The 18408-nt window shown below is 39.4% G+C and overlaps 1 protein-coding gene across 5 annotated transcripts in view; it reads left to right on the top strand.

The window, feature by feature from the left end:
• The window catches only part of TRMT11 (tRNA methyltransferase 11 homolog), a 63213-nt gene that overhangs the window by 40443 nt on the left and 4362 nt on the right, over positions 1 to 18408 (top strand). For 2 of the 5 annotated variants that reach the window (XR_011465322.1, XR_011465324.1), the window contains one exon: positions 15086 to 15271. The exons of the other annotated variants lie outside the window; for them this stretch is intronic. The gene's annotated coding sequence lies outside the window, so the exon portion shown is untranslated. The remainder of the gene's footprint in view (positions 1 to 15085; positions 15272 to 18408) is intronic. 5 annotated transcript variants of the gene reach the window in all.

Raw genomic sequence — 18408 nt, 5'->3', positions numbered from 1 at the left:
TCTTCCCAACCCAGGGATGGAATCTGCATCTCTTAAATCTCCTGCATTGACAGGCAGCTTTGGTATCACCAGCGCCACCTGTGAAGCTCTATATGTTAAATAAATCTTCCTAAAACACTGCATTTGTTAGGTGACTTCTTTCTGCAGGAATTTTAGTGACCGATTTTTATTACAGAGTAAGGTTCAGAATCTTCAGTATGACATTTTTCTCAATAATTGGGCTTTAGTATCAGGGCATTTCTGAAAGCTAAGCTGTGTGTATATGCACACATATATATGTGTGTATCAGTTCAGTTCAGTCACTCAGTTGAATCCAACTCCTTGCGACCCCATGGACTGCAGCACGCCAGGCCTCCCTGTCCATCACCAACTCCTGGAGTTTACTCAAACTCATGTCCATTATTGAGTCAGTGATGCCATCCAACCATCTCTTCCTCTGTCGTCCCCTTCTCCTCCTGCCTTCAATCTTTTCCAGCATCAGCGTCTTTTCAAATGAGTCAGCTCTTCGCATCAGGTGGCCAAAGTATTGGAGTTTCAGCTTCAGCATCAGGACTGATCTCCTTTAGGATGGACTGGTTTGATGTCCCTGAAGTCCAAGGGACTCTCAAGAGTCTTCTCCAACACCACAGTTCAAAAGCATCAATTCTTTGGCGCTCAGCTTTCTTCACAGTCCAACTCTTCACATCCATACATGACTACTGGAAAAACCATAGCTTTGACTAGACATAACTTTGCTGGCAAAGTAATATCTCAGCTTTTGAATATGCTATCTAGGTTGGTCATAACTTTTCTTCCAAGGAACAAGTGTCTTTTTATTTCATAGCTGCAATCACCATCTGCAGTGATTCTGGAGCCCCCCAAAATAAAGTCTGTCACTGTTTCCACTGTTTCCCCATCTATTTGCCATGAAGTGATGGGACCAGATGCCATGATTTTAGTTTTCTGAATGTTGAGCTTTAAGCCAACTTTTTCACTCTCCCCTTTCACTTTTATCGAGAGGCTCTTTAGTTCTTCTTTGCTTTTTTTGCCGTAAGGGTGGTGTCATCTGCATTTCTGAGGTTATTGGTATTTCTCCCAGCAATCTTGATTCCAATTTGTGCTTCATCCAGCCCAGTGTTTCTCATGATGTACTCTGCATATAAGTTAAATAAGGGTGACAATATACAGCCTTGACATACTCCTGTCCTGATTTGGAACTGGTCTGTTCCATGTCCAGTTCTAACAGTTGCTTCTTGACCTGCATACAGATTTCTCAAGAGTCAGGTCAAGTGGTCTGGTGTTCCCATCTCTTTCAGAATTTTCCAGAGCTTGTTGTGGTCCACACAGTCAAAGGCTTTGGCGTAGTCAATAAAGCAGAAATAGATGTTTTTCTGGAACTCTCTTGCTTTTTCCATGATCCAGCGGATGTTGGCAATTTGATCTCTGGTTCCTCTACCTTTTCTAAATCCAGCTTGAACATCTGGAAGTTCACAGTTCATGTACTGCTGAAGCCTGGCTTGTAGAATTTTGAGCATTACTTTACTAGCGTGTGAGATGAGTGCAATTGTGTGGTAGTTTGAGCATTCTTTGACATTGCCTTTCTTTGGGATTGGAATGAAAACTGACCTTTTCCAGTCCTGTGGCCACTGCTGAGTTTTCCAAATTTGCTGGCATATTGATTGCAGTACTTTCCCAGCATCATCTTTTAGGATTTGAAATATCTCCACTGGAATTCCATCACCTCCACTAGCTTTGTTCATAGTGATACTTCCTAAGGCCCACTTGACTTCACACTCCAGGATGTCTGGCGCTAGGTTGAGTGATCACACCAACGTGATTATCTGTGTCATGAAAATCTTTTTTGTACAGTTCTGTGTATTCTTGCCACCTCTTCTTAATATCTTCTGTTTCTGTTAGGTTTGTACCATTTCCGTCCTTTATTGTGTGCATCTTTGCATATATGTATTACATCTTTATCCATTCATCCATCAGTGATAGATTACTTCTATATGTTGGCTATTGTAAATAATACTGCCTTGAATGTGGGGTTGTATATATCTTTTCTGATTAGTGTTTTCATTTTCTTAAGATAAATTCCTAGAAGTGGAATTGCTGGTTCCTGTGGTAGTTCTGTTTTTAATTTGCAGGATCTTCATACTGTTTTCCATTGGAGAAGGAAATGGCAACCTACTCCAGAACTCTTGCCTAGAGAATCCCGTGGACAGAGGAACCTGGTGGGCTGCTGTCCGTAGGGTTGCATAGAGTCAGACATGACTGAAGTGACTTAGCATGCATGCATGCATTGGAGAAGGCAATGGCAGCCCACTCCAGTGTTCTTGCCTGGAGAATCCCAGGGACAGGGGAGCTTCATGGTCTGCTGTCCGTGGGGTTGCACAGAATTGGACACAACTGAAGTGACTTAGCATGCATGCATGCATTGGAGAAGGCAGTGGCAGCCCACTCCAGTGTTCTTGCCTGGAGAATCCCAGGGACAGGGGAGCTTCATGGTCTGCTGTCCGTGGGGTTGCACAGAATTGGACACAACTGAAGTGACTTAGCATGCATGCATGCATTGGAGAAGGCAGTGGCAGCCCACTCCAGTGTTCTTGCCTGGAGAATCCCAGGGACAGAGGAGCCTCATGGGCTGCTGTCCGTGGGGTCGCACAGAGTCAGACATGACTGAAGTGACTTAGCACACATGCATGCATTGGAGAAGGCAGTGGCAGCCCACTCCAGTGTTCTTGCCTGGAGAATCCCAGGGACAGGGGAGCTTCATGGTCTGCTGTCCGTGGGGTTGCACAGAATTGGACACAACTGAAGTGACTTAGCATGCATGCATGCATTGGAGAAGGCAGTGGCAGCCCACTCCAGTGTTCTTGCCTGGAGAATCCCAGGGACAGGGGAGCTTCATGGTCTGCTGTCCGTGGGTTGCACAGAATGGACACAACTGAAGTGACTTAGCATGCATGCATGCATTGGAGAAGGCAGTGGCAGCCCACTCCAGTGTTCTTGCCTGGAGAATCCCAGGGACAGGGGAGCTTCATGGTCTGCTGTCCGTGGGGTTGCACAGAATTGGACACAACTGAAGTGACTTAGCATGCATGCATGCATTGGAGAAGGCAATGGCAGCCCACTCCAGTGTTCTTGCCTGGAGAATCCCAGGGATGGGGGAGCCTGGTGGGCTGCCGCCTGTGGGGTCACACAGAGTCGGACACGACTGAAGTGATTTAGCAGCAGGAGCAGACTGTTTTCCATAGTGGCTGCACAAGTTTACCTTCCTTCCAACAAAGCACACAGGTTCCCTTCTGTTTGTATCCTCACCAACACTTGTTATTTCCTTTGAAAAATGGCTATTCTAACAGGTGTGAGATGTTACCTGGTTGTGGTTTTGATTTGCATTTCCCTGATTAGTCATGTTGAGCATCTTTTCAGGTATCCATTGTCTATGTGTTGTCTTTCAGCTCTTTGGGTTTTTGGTTTTTTTTGGCAATTCCATACAAATTTTAGAATTGTTCCATTTCTTTGAAAAATACCGTTGGAATTTTGATAGGGATTGCACTGAACCTGTAGCATGGACGTTATAACAATATTAAAATTTCCAGTCCATGAGTATGGAATACCTTTCTATTTGTGTTCTCTTTAGTTTCTTTCATCAGTGTCATAGTTTTCAGATCTTTTACCTCCTTGGTTAAATTTATTCCTAGGTATTTTCTTCTTCTTGATGTAATTGTAAATGGGATTGTTCTCTTAATTTCTGTTTCTGATAGTTTGTTAGTATATAGAAATACAACTTATTTTTGTATATTGATTTGTGTATTCTGCAGCTTTACTGTATCTGAAACATCACAGTTTATTATCTCTAACAGTTTTTAGTGGAGCCTTTAGGGTTTTCTATATATATTATCACATCATCTACAAATAGTGACAGTTTTACTTTTTCCTTTCCATTTTGGATGCCTTTTATTTCTTGTTCTTGCCTAATTGCTTTGGTTAGCACTTTCAATACTGAATTGAATAAAATTGTCAAGAGTGGGCATCCTTGTCTTGATCTTAGAAGACAAGCTTTAAGCTTTTCTCTCTTGAGTGTAGGCTTATCATACCTGGCTTTTATTATGTTGAGGTACATTCCCTATATACCTGCTTTGTTGACAGGTTTTTTTTTTTTTATCATAAATGGATGTTGAATTTTGTCAGGTGCCTTTTCTGTATCTATTGAGATGATCATATGATTTTTATTCTTCCTTTTGTTAATGTGGTGTATCATGTTGATTGATCTGTATTAAACTGTTGCATCCCTGAAACTGTTGCATCAATCCCACGTGTTCATGGTATATGATTCTTTTAATGTATTGTTGAGTTTGGTTCAGTAATATTTTGTTAAGGAGTTGTGTATCTGTGTTCATGAAGGATATAGCCTGTAATTTCTTTTGCTGTGGTATCCTTGTCTGGTTACAGCTGGGCTTGTAGAATGAGTTTGGAATTGTTCCCTCATCTTCTATATTTTGAATAGTTTGAAAAAGTTGGTATTAATTCTTGTTTGAATGCTTGGTAGAAATCACCGAATGAAGCTCTCTGGTCCTCTGCTTTTGTATGTTGAGAAGCTTTTGATTACTAATGCAATCTCTATTGATTTCCCTGCTGGCTCAGATGGTAAAGAATCCTCTTGTAGTACAGAAGACCGGGGTTTGATCCCTGAGTAAGGAAGATCCCCTGGAGAAGGGGATGGCTGTGCTGTGCTATGCTTAGTTGCTCAGTTGTATCTGACTCTTTGCGACCCCATGGACTGTAGCCCGCCAGGCTTCTCTGTCCATGGGGATTCTCCAGGCAAGAATATTGGAGTGGTTTGCCATGCCTTCCTCCAGGGGAACTTCCCAACCCAGTGATCGAACCCAGGTCTCCCACATTGGAGGTGGATTCTTTACTGTCTGAGTCACCAGGGAAGCCCAGGGAATGGCTCCCCAGTCCAATATTCTTGCCAGGAGAATTCCATAGACAGAGGAGCCTGGTGGGCTGCAGTTTATGGGGTTGCAGAGTCAGACACGACTGAGCGACTAACACTTTGACTGTCACTTTTTCAGTCTCTATTAGTAATTGGTCTGTTCAGATTTTGTTTGTCCTCATGACTCAGTCTTAGAAGGAATTTCTAGGAATTTGTTAGAATTCTTTAGAAGTCTTTCTAAGAATTTATCCTATTTCTTCTAGATTGTATAATTTGTTGGCATGTAAATGTTAACAGTGGTCTCTTGTCCTTTCTTTTTCCCCTGTGGTGTCAGTTTCAAGTCTCTTCTTTCAATTCTGATTTTACTTATTTGAGCCTTTTTTATTTTTAATGAGTCTGGCTAAAGGCTTACCAGTTTTTATCTTTTCAAGGAACCGGCTCTTAATGTCATTTATCTTTTCTATTATCCTTTTAGTCTCTATTTCATTTATTTCTGCTCTGACCTGTATTTCCTTCTACTCTGGGCTTTGGTTCTCTTTTTCTAGTTTGTTGAGGTATAAAGTTAGGTTGTTTATTTAATGCTTATTTTAATATGTTTGAAAAATTAACATTACCAATAGATTTTTCAGTTTTAAGTCTTGATATTAGAAAGTACAGTGAATGACATCAGCAATTGTTACTTCGTGGCCTCTGTAAAAAGTACACCGTATGACAGTTATGAAGACTTGAAGCAGTGATTCTAAAGAACTGGAAGAACAGTCTAGAGAAAAGGCTTAAGAATTAATGGAGCTACATGATAAGCCAGTCATTTCTGTTTTAATGACAGAATTAAGACCCATTGTGGACCATTGCACGTTTGCTTTCCTCCGAGTTTAATTTGTTTAAGAAAGTCTGGTATTTTTTGGATAGATTTATATTTCCCCAAGCAAATTTGATACACAGAAGAGGAAATAGAGGATGATCTAAAGATGCTTCTGAGAATATTTCTGCTATCTAAAAATAAAGGCAGTCTCCTGAGATATTTTTAATATTTAATATTTTACTTTTGTCCTTTTAAATTAATTTATAAAGTAAGGAAATCCTGTTGCTCGAGTAATTTTTTGAAATGGCCTTCCCTTTATAAGATCAAATTTAATCAGTGAGTTTTAATTTGCATGGAGTTTATTATAACTGAAATTATTTTGTCATGTTGAATTAGTCATGTTTGGCTTTTAATTAATTGCTTCATTTCTACCTTCTGTTTGTATGGAGAGGAGTGTATATAATTGCAGCAAGATCCCAGTCCTTTATAATGAAAGTGATGACATAAAATTGTCAAACAGTTCTCATGTACATCTAACGAATTATTCTTGACCTTGTTCAGTGTTGTTGACTTTGGCAGTGGAAGACTATTAATTTTAGATTTTTACACTTTTGTATACTGTGTCTCTTCATTTTTGATTTGTCACTTGTTAGGATTAACTTCAGTATAACTCTTGGCCCAGCTGATATGTTGTTATAAAGTGTTCTCCCTCTCCCCCCATTTAAAATGTAAACATAAGTTATAAATGTAAAAAATATCTAAAGAGTATAGATAAGTCATAAAATTTTGTATCTTTATTGTATGGTTTTTTAGACTTACTGAACATTGGTAGTAAGGAAGAAAATTCTTGCTGACTGTTAAAATATGAAAATGCATGCTAAGAAAAGCCAGTTTTTGTCATTATTCCCTGTTGCTATAATCTGAAAGCTAAATGAATGACAAATAGCCCTTTTATAAGGCTTTATTTTTTGCAGCAGTTTCACATCAATTTGACCTTCTTATTGTTGCATATGGTTAGAGATGAGGAAGTGCCCAAGGCCCTAGCCCAGTCCGCTTAAGTAGGAAGTAGCCAGTTTGAGACCAAAACTCCTCCTTTGCACCTGAAATTCTATATCCTTTTTTCAGCATCATGTTGCCTCTTTACCAAAACACAATCCTGCCTTTAGAATATGCCAAGATTAAAAGGCAGACATTCTTGAGTGGCATGTTACAAGTTTCTTTTCTCATGCCTCATGTGGCTGTGGTAGAATGTGATTTGTTGTACTACATCTTATTTTTCCTGCTGATACAACGTGTAGTCAATGCTGCCATATGTAGTTGTGGTCACAGTGGTTACTTGTATAAAACATTTTTCTCATATAAAATTCATAGGAGAAAAATGCTGATCTCTAGAGTTATCCTGGAGAAGGCCAGGGCAACCCACTCCAGTACTCTTGCCTGGAAAATCCCATGGATGGAGGAGCCTGGTAGGCTGCAGTCCATGGGGTCGCGAAGAGTGGGACATGACTGAGCGACTTCACTTTCACTTTTCACTTTCATTCATTGAAGAAGGAAATGGCAACCCACTCCAGTGTTCTTGCCTGGAGAATCCCAGGGGTGGTGGAGCCTGGTGGGCTGCCGTCTATGGGGTCGCACAGAGTCGGACACGACTGAAGCGACTTAGCAGCAGCAGCAGCTAGAGTTATCCAGAAGACTATGAGTGCGGTAGTTTCTCTTTAGTGAAAATTACCCAAAATAATACTCTGTGTTCTATACCAGTGTACTTGGACAGACGAATGTGTACCCAAGGCAGCCATTTTCAAGATCTTGAAATTTTTTTTTAAACATTCATACAACTTTTACATGCTATAGAAGTACTTAATTAAATATAAGAAAATTATCTTAAATTGCCATTACACTAAATAGGCCTCATATGCCCTATTTTGGAGCAGGAAATGGCAACCTACTCCAGTATTCCTGCCTGGAAAATTCCATGGATGGAGGAGCCTGGTAGGCTATGGTCCATGGGGTCGCAAAGAGTCAGACACAACTGAGCGACTTCATTTTCTTTCTTTCTATAGTTCCTTTTCGAGAAGGAAATGGCAACCCACTCCAGTGTTCTTGCCTGGAGAATCCCATGGACAGAGGGGCCTGGTGGGCTACAGTCTATGGGGTTGTAAAGAGTTGGACACGACTAAGCAACTAACACACATGCCCTAGTTATTTGTGGCTTATTTACTTGACATCCTGCCTTACCCTGCTGGTGATTTGAAAAGCACTGAAATATGGGTAAATTAATCTTAGATATCACGGACATTAATTTAGACTAAAGTTATAGTGTGAGTCAGTTGTCATTTTTTTTTTTTTTTTTTTAGCTAGGCAGTATAGTTCACATGACTTAAAATAGAGAATATTGGGAGGTCATAGTGGCAGGTGATGAAAGTTAATGTAATTTTTTATTTTGGACCAAATGAAAGAGTCCCGTAACATGAAGCCTATGAATGCTTCATTAATCATAATGGAAGGTGGCCAAAACCGAAAGACTTGACTCAAGGACTGAAAGATGTTAAAGCTGTGGAGGGAGAAAAGAGCCATTAACATACCACTAACAACAACAGTGTTTTAAATGAGGAGGAGAGAGAGGAGAAACTGAGGTCACTTGTTTGAGAAGGTGACTTACGGATGGCTTGAAGTGGAAGAAGTTTGACTGTATAAGTAGTTGGCATATTAGAATGACAGTAGTGTCGCTAATCATAAACTCTGGCGTTCTGCTGACTTCATGCCTGCACCTGTTTCCACGATGCATTACCCTCTCCCAGGATCAGTGTTGTTAGCTGTTTTTCCTTAGGCAGCCATTTGAATTAAAGGTTGTCTCTTCCTGTTTCTGAAATACTTTGTTTTTTGCCTATCCCTTGCCAGGGTGATTGGGTATTTTCCTTTCGATCAGAGAGGAAAGATTAAAAATTAGGTATGAAGTATTTCGATCTTAAGCCTAGTGGGAAATAGATGCTACTTCGTTTATCAGTGACAAAAATAAGACAAAATGACGCTAAGAACGTGATGGTGGAATATGAACTCAGTCTGAGTCTTAGTACAATACAGTATTCATTAGCATCAAAATGTGTGTGTGTGTGTGAGAGAGAGAGAGAGAGAGAGGTCAAGGAACAGAGGTGGAGAGAGAATCTTCCAAATTATTTTGCATTAGAAATCAAAAGGAAGCTATTTGTATTAGTTTTAAATTATAGTTCAACTTGAGGTGTTTACAAAAGGCTTATAACCACACATAGAAGCCTGATGATGCTATATATCATATTGTATTAATTCAGCTTTAAGGATCATGACATCTACTTACAAAGTGAATTACTTTTGCTATTAATGGTAGTTTCCCTTGAATTTAAATTTTAGAGAGTCATCATTTGACTTTTTCTTTTATATTTCTGCAAACAAATGACTTTGCCAGACTGGATTTTCTGTTAAATTAATCCTATCACAATATTTTGAAATTACTGTTTCTGGTAAACCAGGTAAAAACAAAACTCTGTCCCCTACTACCTCCAAGAAGGAATCATTTAAGATATCTGGGTCTTTCTACTTAACGATGCTACTTGGATATAATTCTCTTATTTGCAGGAAAAAGCAGTTCTCTGATGGCAGAGGGAGCATTCGTCTTAATGTTCCAGCTCTAATGTTCATATTTTCAAACCATGACAGTAAAACAGTCTTTAATGTATTGCTCTTACAGAATCTTAGGCAGAGGTCATTTGCAAAATATAAAGTGTGATCTGGGAGTCCAAGGCATGAATGGTTTAGGGAAATGAGAAGTGTATGTTCAGAGTCAGCATAATCCTCTGGAGCTTTTTTTTTTATAATTCTCAAATGACACATTTTCTATTTTTTGTATTTTTATTTATCATATGGTTATTTAATTTATTATAATTCTCAAATGACACATTTTCTGTTTTTTGTATTTTTGTTTATCGTATGGTTATTTAATTTAGAATTGTCTTTTTAGTATTTTTCAAATTCAGACACAAACTTGTCTTCTCACCGTATGACCCACCAAGAACCTAACCCTGAAATTTAATATGTATTTTTTTGCCCAAATCCTAAGGGTACAGTTTAATGAATAATTATAAAGTAAACATTTCTGTAGCGACCACCAAGGTCAAAATTATGGAGTATTGGAGCACCCCACTTTTGTGGCTCTTTTTGGTCATAAACACCTCCTCCCACAGGTATAAGCACTAATCTGACTCTAACGGTAATCATTTCCTTGCTTTCTTTTGTAATATTATCGCTATCCAGTTCATTGCTAAGCAAAATAATTCTTTGTTTTTGATCTTTATATATATAAATGCACATGTATTTTTATTAATTTTCCTTTTAATGGGTTGTGATGGTTTTAAAAAGTCACCTAGGAGATGAGTGTCTCCACATTAAAACAGTTTGTATGTGCATGTCTGTGCATGCTTTGGTCTATGACTCATCCTTTGCTGCTTAAAATAAGTAAGATTCTTCTTAACTGTAATTAACTATTAGATAGAGTAACTAATAAGTTGTCATTAGATTTTTATCCTGTGCTTTGGCCTGTATTTTAATGTTTGGGGTTAAGTTTTGAATTTTATGAAGTTACAGGTTTTAGTGGTGAGCATATAGAATATACTCATAGTTCTGTATCATCATGATAGCACAGATATCCATGATGGGTTTTTTGGTGTTTTTTTACAGTTAGAAGTTATGTGTTGAGTGCCAGATGTCAAAGTTCAGTCATTGAATGTCACTCATTTTCAGAACTCTAGCTATAAAGAGTTTTTTAATATATTAAAATATTTTACCAGATTTTAGGTAACTTAATGCCGTACAGAGTAATTTTTTTTTTACAAGTATCGATTATATGTGAACACCTAATTTAGGGAGGAAGATTTCCAACCCTTACCTTGTTCCCATTAAGAGTAATGCTAGAAGTTTCCCTTAATAGTATTGGATGCCAGACTTTTGACCTGCTTGTCCTTGGTTTGGAAATGGCCTAGTGCTGTTTATAGTTGTATAACTTTAGCACAAGTGGTTTCTATAGCTACTGTCCAGTACCAGATGTAGAACAGTGGGAAGCTTTGATAAGGGGAGCAAGGATTTTTAAACAAAAGCCGGACATGGGTAATTACCCTGAAGCTGAACTGAGAGGTCCATTATATTCAGCACTATCATTTACTTTTCATTTCACTCTCTGCTCATTATAAGAAGGAAAATCTATTGACTCTTTTCTCTTCCATCTCTTTGCCTTCTTCCTCTCACCTTATTAAAGAATGTATATTATACCTTTAATCTGTTGCCTGAATCCAGAAGTTGGTCTTGACAAAATTAGGTGAGCATCACCAGTTTGGCTTTTATTATGATGACAGCATCATTGGTTTCCACTTATCAAAGAATAAGTTTCATAAGCCATTTGTATCAAGTGTTTGCAGTGAGACTGCTGTGTTATATAAACTGCTGCCACTTTGAGAATATAAATGACTTAAGGTTAATACTAGTGAGGTAGAAAAAATCATTATCTCATTATCAGGAATTGTCAGTTAAGTAAAAGGACAACTTAAACCTGACCTATAATTAAAATAGAAGGCATTTGGTTTTCTTCTAAATGGTTTTCAACTTCATCCCCAAAGTGATACCTTTCTAGGGGAAAGCTCTTGTTTTTAAACAGTAAATTAATTATAAATTGATGATTATCCTTAGGTGTATTATTGGGGGATTCTTTAAAAGTCACTCTTTGGCAGAAAAGGGATGCTGTGAGAGAATTTTGGCTTCAGTTAGAATGTGAGTAGGGAGTGGTGTGAGAGATGAGACTGTAGAATTAAGCAAGGGGATCCAGTTTGTAGTAGAGGGTGGGCTGCAGGCAAGGAGGTTGAGGAAATTCATACCTCCTGACTCCTCTTTTTTCTCTATAAAGGATATAAGTTTTTGTTGAGAGCGAATGGAAAAAGTACTATGCAAAATGAGAAAGAAAGCTGTCTTTTACTGATTTTTACATTCAGATAGTTTTGTTGTGTTTTCTTTTTCTGACTTGATTGTGTGCTCCCTGAGGGGAAAGCCATGGCTTTCATCACTCAGCATGTGTTTATAGAACCACTTCTGTCATCTGCTGAGATAGAACAAGACTAATGAAACATCGTCCTTACCCTTAGAGAACTTGGTGTGAGAGAAAGTTTGGTTCTGTAGTGATCTGTGCAAGTTGCTCTGTGAACACCAGTGGGCACCTCCCTGAGGAGATGGTGCTAGAGTCAAGAGGCCAGCATTCTCAGCAAAGCTACAGAGATACGAGAGGGGTGCATTCAGGGAATTAGACATTGAAGCGTGACTGAAAGTATTTGGGGAGAGGTGGTTGGAGATAAAGTGGAAAACCAGAGGCCTGCCTAGTGTTGAAGGTCTTTACCAATAAAGAGTTTCAAGTTTATCCTATTGGCGATGGCAAATCCTGAGGGATGTGAGTTAGGAGAGTAACAGAGGTTCTTGTTTAGGAAGGTCACCCAGACTTTAATATGCAGGCAAGTTTTTGTGGTAGAAAGATGTCTGTGACACCAGCCTGGAGGCTTCTGGCATGATCTTGTGAAGACAATGAGGCTGTCAACTAAGAAAGATAGAATATAGAGATTGTGATATATTTCCAGTTTTTTAAGGAATCTCCACACTGTTCTCCATAGTGGCTGTACTAGTTTGCATTTCCACCAACAGTGTAAGAGGGTTCCCTTTTCTCCACACCCTCTCCAGCATTTATTATTTGTAGACTTTTGGATCACAGCCATTCTGACTGGTGTGAAATGGTACCTCATAGTGGTTTTGATTTGCATTTCTCTGATAATGAGTGATGTTGAGCATCTTTTCATGTGTTTGTTAGCCATCTGTATGTCTTCTTTGGAGAAATGTCTATTTAGTTCTTTGGCCCTGATCCAGCAATCCCACTGCTGGGCATACACACTGAGGAAACCAGAAGGGAAAGAGACACGTGTACCCCAATGTTCATCGCAGCACTGTTTATAATAGCCAGGACATGGAAGCAACCTAGATGTCCATCAGCAGATGAATGGATAAGAAAGCTATGGTACATATACACAATGGAGTATTACTCAGCCATTAAAAAGAAATCATTTGAATCAGTTCTAATGAGGTGGATGAAACTGGAGCCTATTATACAGAGTGAAGTAAGCCAGAAGGAAAAACATCAATACAGTATACTAACGCATATATATGGAATTTAGAAAGATGGTAACAATAACCCAGTGTACGAGACAGCAAAAGAGACACTGATGTATAGAACAGTCTTATGGACTCTGTGGGAGAGGGAGAGGGTGGGAAGATTTAGGAGAATGACATTGAAACATGTAAAATATGTAAGAAATGAGTTGCCAGTCCAGGTTCAATGCACGATACTGGATGCTTGGGGCTAGTGCACTGGGATGACCCAGAGGGATGGTATGGGGAGGGAGGAGGGAGGAGGGTTCAGGATGGGGAACACATGTATACCTGTGGTGGATTCATTTTGATATTTGGCAAAACTAATACAATTATGTAAAGTTTAAAAATAAAATTAAAAAAAAAGAATGCTTAAAAAAAAAAAAGAATATAGAGATTGTGATATATATAGGGAGAGACAGTGATATTGAGAGTTTCCGGGTAGGTATATGCAGCAGGACCTGAAGACTGATTGAATGATTGGGGAAGGGAGACAGGTTGAAGGCTGACTTGGAAATCTGGGCTGAGTAGGTTGCAGGTGTTGTTACCCTTGCCCCTCCATCCCAAAGGACAGGGCGCAGCGCTGCTCCCCTGGGCTACTGCAGGAGGCTTCCCCCTGGTTTCCCTGCTTCTGCAGCTTCTCCTCCCATCACATAGAGTGGAAGTAGATAATCAAACTCCCCTGTTTAAAATTCATCAATAACTTGCTATGAAATTTAGACCAAAATTCAGAATCCATCACATAACCTTCAGGGCCAGCCTGAACTACTTCTAGCCGGTCTCTCCAATTTGATTTTGAGCCACCTTTCCGTTCATTCTTCAAGCCTGAGCCACACTGGCCCGCTTTCACTCCCCAGAATGTATTTAGCTGTTTCTAATCTGAATCTTTTCACATTGTGTTTCCTCACTCATTGTGTTCCTAGAATGCTTTCTTCCTGTCTCTTTTTACAAGTAAATTTGATTCATCCTTTATGTCTCAGGTAAATGTCACTTCCTTTGGGAAGCCTTTCTTATTCATTTTCTTCTCTCCCATCTAACTAGGTGTCTCCTTATATTTTTATGGTACCCTTTTCTTCCTAGTATTTCATCACAGTTTGTAAGTATATGTTAGGGTGTATATTGTTTAATGTCTGTAACTCTGAATTAATGGAGTTTGACTGTTTTGCTCACTACTCAGTAAATACTTATGAAATAAATAGTAACTGTTCGGTGATTGTTTGGGGCCCTTCTAGAATAAAAGCAGTTAAATGTATTTAAATCATCCATTTGAAGGAAGAGTAATACACTGAATTTTGTCATTACCCTGATGTCACTCCTGAAAAGTCAGTGATTTAGAAATAGTTTAATCCTATGATATCTAGGCCTTATTTGTTATGAGAAGCAAACAAAAAAACAGGTGGATCAGTATACTGTGGAAATCAGAACACCTTCCTTCTAATTAAGGCAGAAATAACAAAGAATGGTAGATCTCTGGGAGAAGACAGTAGTTAGAAGGATAGTTTTATGTAAGTGCAGTTCTCAGCTTTATTTTCTTAAAAGTGAGCGGTTTTATGACATTCAGTTTGAGGACACTCTTGCAAATATGTATTCTCCCAGATTAATCCAGTGTGTCATTAGTTCCATTTAAAGTTGCAGCTTCAGATGTTACTATAAAACATAGTTTGTTTTTTTTCTTGAGGATTTGTTCCCCTTTAAGTTAACATTTATTAAATTATAAGCAGCCAAAGTACTTCCCTTTTAAAGTCTCTTTTTTTCTTTTTGACGCTGTACTTTTTTCCCAGATGGTTCAGTGGTAAAGAATCTGCCTGCCAATGCAGAAGATGCAGGTTCGATCTCTGGGTAGGGAAGATCCCCTGGAGGAGGAAATGGCAACCCACTCCAGTATTCTTGCCTGGGAGATCTCATGGACAGAGGAGCCCGGCAGGCTGAAGTCCATGGGGTTGCCAAGGAGTCGGACACAACTGAGCAACTAAACAACTTTTGATGTAGAATTAGTTGTAAAAATAAAGGTTAACTTGAATAAGGCGTGGTTTATGTACTTTTTCTTTATTTTTGTAGAGAATAATTTGCAGTTCTAGATTGGACATAAATGACAATGATAAAACACTTTAGAATCACTAAGGTAAATACGTATTGGTATATTTCCACCTCATTCTTCTAAGGATGAAATGATGTGAATACATGCCAGTGCTCTCTGAAGGAAAACGGCTGTCCTGTTGATGTTCTGTGGCTCTAGATGTTTACAGCAACAAGGATTCAGACAGAGAGGGAAGTGGAGTGCTCCTGACTGTCCGATGCATCGTGGTCAGCTGGGCTTCAAATGCGCTTTACCCACATCAGGAAATACTGTAAGAATTTATCTGCGCCAGCCAGCAGGGGGCACTGTACACATTAAAAAGTACATGGCCAATTGTAAAGCTTCCTTTGATTTTTTTTTTTTCCCTTGGCAATTGTGTTAAAATTCCTCCAGAAGTTTATGTTTAGAATTAGTAGTGATAGGACCGGAAATTGGCTGGGTGGGACAGTGGTTAAAGGGGTTCTGTCTAAAAGTTTAGAGACGAAATATGTACTACCATAATGTTGCTGTTCAGTGAAAAACAGCCTCAAAATGTCACACTCCATTTTGAACAACCCACTAATCTACCATGCAGGAAGTTAACTCTTTAACCACTGTTTTGATGTAATGTCTGTTAAAAAAAATGTGTGACAGAAAAAAGTATGCGCTTTAAAGCCTGATCTAGTCTACAATTCTGGCATTACTTGATAGCTATGTGACTTGTGTCAGATTATTTAAACTTTTGAAGTCTCCGTTTGTGGAAAATTTAGATAATAATCTGCTGTGAAAAGATGCAGAAAATTAAATAATTCACTTCTGTCAAACACATAGCTATAAATGTATATCAATTGCTTTCTTAAATCAGAATTTATATGTTTCTTGTCATAATTGCTATTTGTCTTACAAAGTTAAGCGATAGATCTGAAAACTGTGTATTCCCATTATGTAACCAGAATTTTCCTACAGAAATTCTTGATTTCTAGTTATAAAAATGATAAACAGTAGACAGTATAATCAACAATCTTAATATTTTATTCCTGTTTCCTCAAGTACTGACATGTGCCAAAATTTAACCAGTAGTCATATTTAGGTAAGGTGGTCTGTAATCTTTCATTGCCATAGTTTTTTTTATTGGCATTTCCTAATTGTTTGTGTATGTTTATTTTCCATGCAGTATATCTTGCTTACTAAAAACTGGCAGAACTCAGGTTTTATGATACACAGATGATATCATGACTGATAGTGATAGACAGATTGGGAAGTGTCAGAGAAACCAGAAATCAAACACCGGGGCAAGCTGGAGTTAGTGAGGGACTTCAAGGGTCGTGTTGCTTGAGGATCCTCTTCTCCCTTTTAAGTAAACCCTTGGCCTTTGAGATACTGAGTTGAAAAAAAAAAAAAACCTGCAGATATTCTTGGTTGAGATGGGCAGGGAATGTGAATAGAGAAGAGTTATCAAAAGGTGATGAAAAATATGTGGAGTTGAATATCATCATCTCAAGTGTGATCCCTGGTAAACTGAACTAAAGATAGGTTGAAAGAGAGAAATAAGAAAAAAAACATTGACTTTGCTATTTTATTCAGCGTCAAGGTAACAGAAGTTCTGAATGCTGCAAATGGTATTTTTCATAACGGACCAGAGTGTACTGTTCATAGGTGTGATATTTACATATATCTATGTGGACCATAAACGTACTGAACTTATTATGTGAAACATTTTGTGAACCATGTCTTTTCCACTTAGATGAAAATGGTAGTCAAAGTCCTGGAGTGTCTGGCTTGCCCTGAAGCAGACTTATGCTGTTAGTAATAGAACAGCGCTTGCCAGATCCCTGGCTGAACAAGGGATTTGGAGCTTTGGGGTTCTCCAGGAGTTTTTGTTATGAATGTCTGATTTTGCAATCAGGGGGCAATCAATCATTGCATAAGGAGGTGTTCCAGTATAGGACTCACATTAATTCTTCTCTACTCCCTGGGAGATGAATAGGATCCCCTCTCCACCCAAGGCTTCCCTGGTGGCTCAGCTGGTAAAGAATCCGCCTGCAATGTGGGAGACCTGGGTTCAATCCCTGGGTTGAGAAGATCCCCTGGAGAAGGGAACGGCTACCCACTCCAGTATTCTGGCCTGGACAATTCCATGAACTATTATTACATGGGGTCGCAGAGTTGGACATGACTGAGTGACTTTCACTTCACCACCACCATACCCCCCCCACCCCCGAAGAGGTTGCATTTCTAATAATAGTCTTTCCCCACTTTTCCAGTAGCATGTATTTCTCTGTCACTGCGTCTCTGTAGCACTGAGCATATGATCTGTTAAGAGGCTTAGTTTGCTTTTACTGTATTTTGAGTAAATCTTGAGGTCTAAACTAGTCAGATAAAGAATGCCATAGCTAGTACATGTTTTCTTGGTAATCATTCATTGGTATAGGTTATAATCATCACTTTGAGTTTTCCAGGCTTCTGCTGTTCATTCCTAGTCTCTGCCTCTGGTCTTTATAGTCTTGTCTTTATTTATCATCAGTTTGTCCTGTGTATATCCTTGAAATCAAAGGCAAGCTATCTTGTTAAGCTCTCAGTTTGTCTTCTGAGGACACCTGTCTTCCATTGTGCTCTGACTCTCTCCTGCTTCCCCTCATGAGCTGCATAGTTGGCAGTTGAGGTAGGTTACGTGCAGGACCAACTGAGCCCCAGTCAGTTCCTGGCCCTTCCTGGTCTTCAGCTGTCTTACCACACCTCTACCTTTTAAGCTAGCACACTCGCATCACACATTTCTGTCCTGTCATACCCCTGTAGCCCTGGAACATTCGCTAAACTAGTCTGCAGTGCATTTTGGTATAGAGGTGATTTGCGTGGCTTAGAGGAGTCACAGGGAGAAGAAAGGACAGAAAGCAGAACCGAAGGATCTCACTGCCTGATAGTGTTCTGATCCCTCTTGTTCAGAAGGGGAAAGTGAGAGGACGTTCAGCAAACTGATGTGAAATTGTATGTCACTCCCAAATGTTAAGAGAAAAGCCTCAGCACTGGGGAGAGTTTGGACTTGTTTGGATTCAACCAGAATGCTGGTGTAGTAGATTTGCACTTTAGTAAGTTGTATTTGATCCCACTGTAGAAAATAGACTAGAGAGGGAGCCGCAAAGGCAGAGCAACTGGCTGTTCAGGAAAAAAGCAAGGAGAGATGAGGAAGGCTTTAACTATAGTACTGGAGTTATAAATGAAGAGGAGGGGTGGATGTGAAATATTTAGGATGTAGAACCTAAGATTACACACACACTACACTAAGTCACTTCAGTCGTGTCCGACTCTGTGCGACCCCATAGACGGCAGCCCACTAGGCTCCCCCGTCCCTGGGATTCTCCAGGCAAGAACACTGGAGTGGGTTGCCAGTTCCTTCTCCAGTGCATGAAAGTGAAAAGTGAAAGTGAAGTC

The sequence above is a fragment of the Bos mutus genome, chromosome 9 (assembly GCF_027580195.1).
Source record: "Bos mutus isolate GX-2022 chromosome 9, NWIPB_WYAK_1.1, whole genome shotgun sequence".
Lineage (NCBI taxonomy): Eukaryota > Metazoa > Chordata > Mammalia > Artiodactyla > Bovidae > Bos > Bos mutus.
This window is presented reverse-complemented; position numbering and strand designations above follow the sequence as displayed.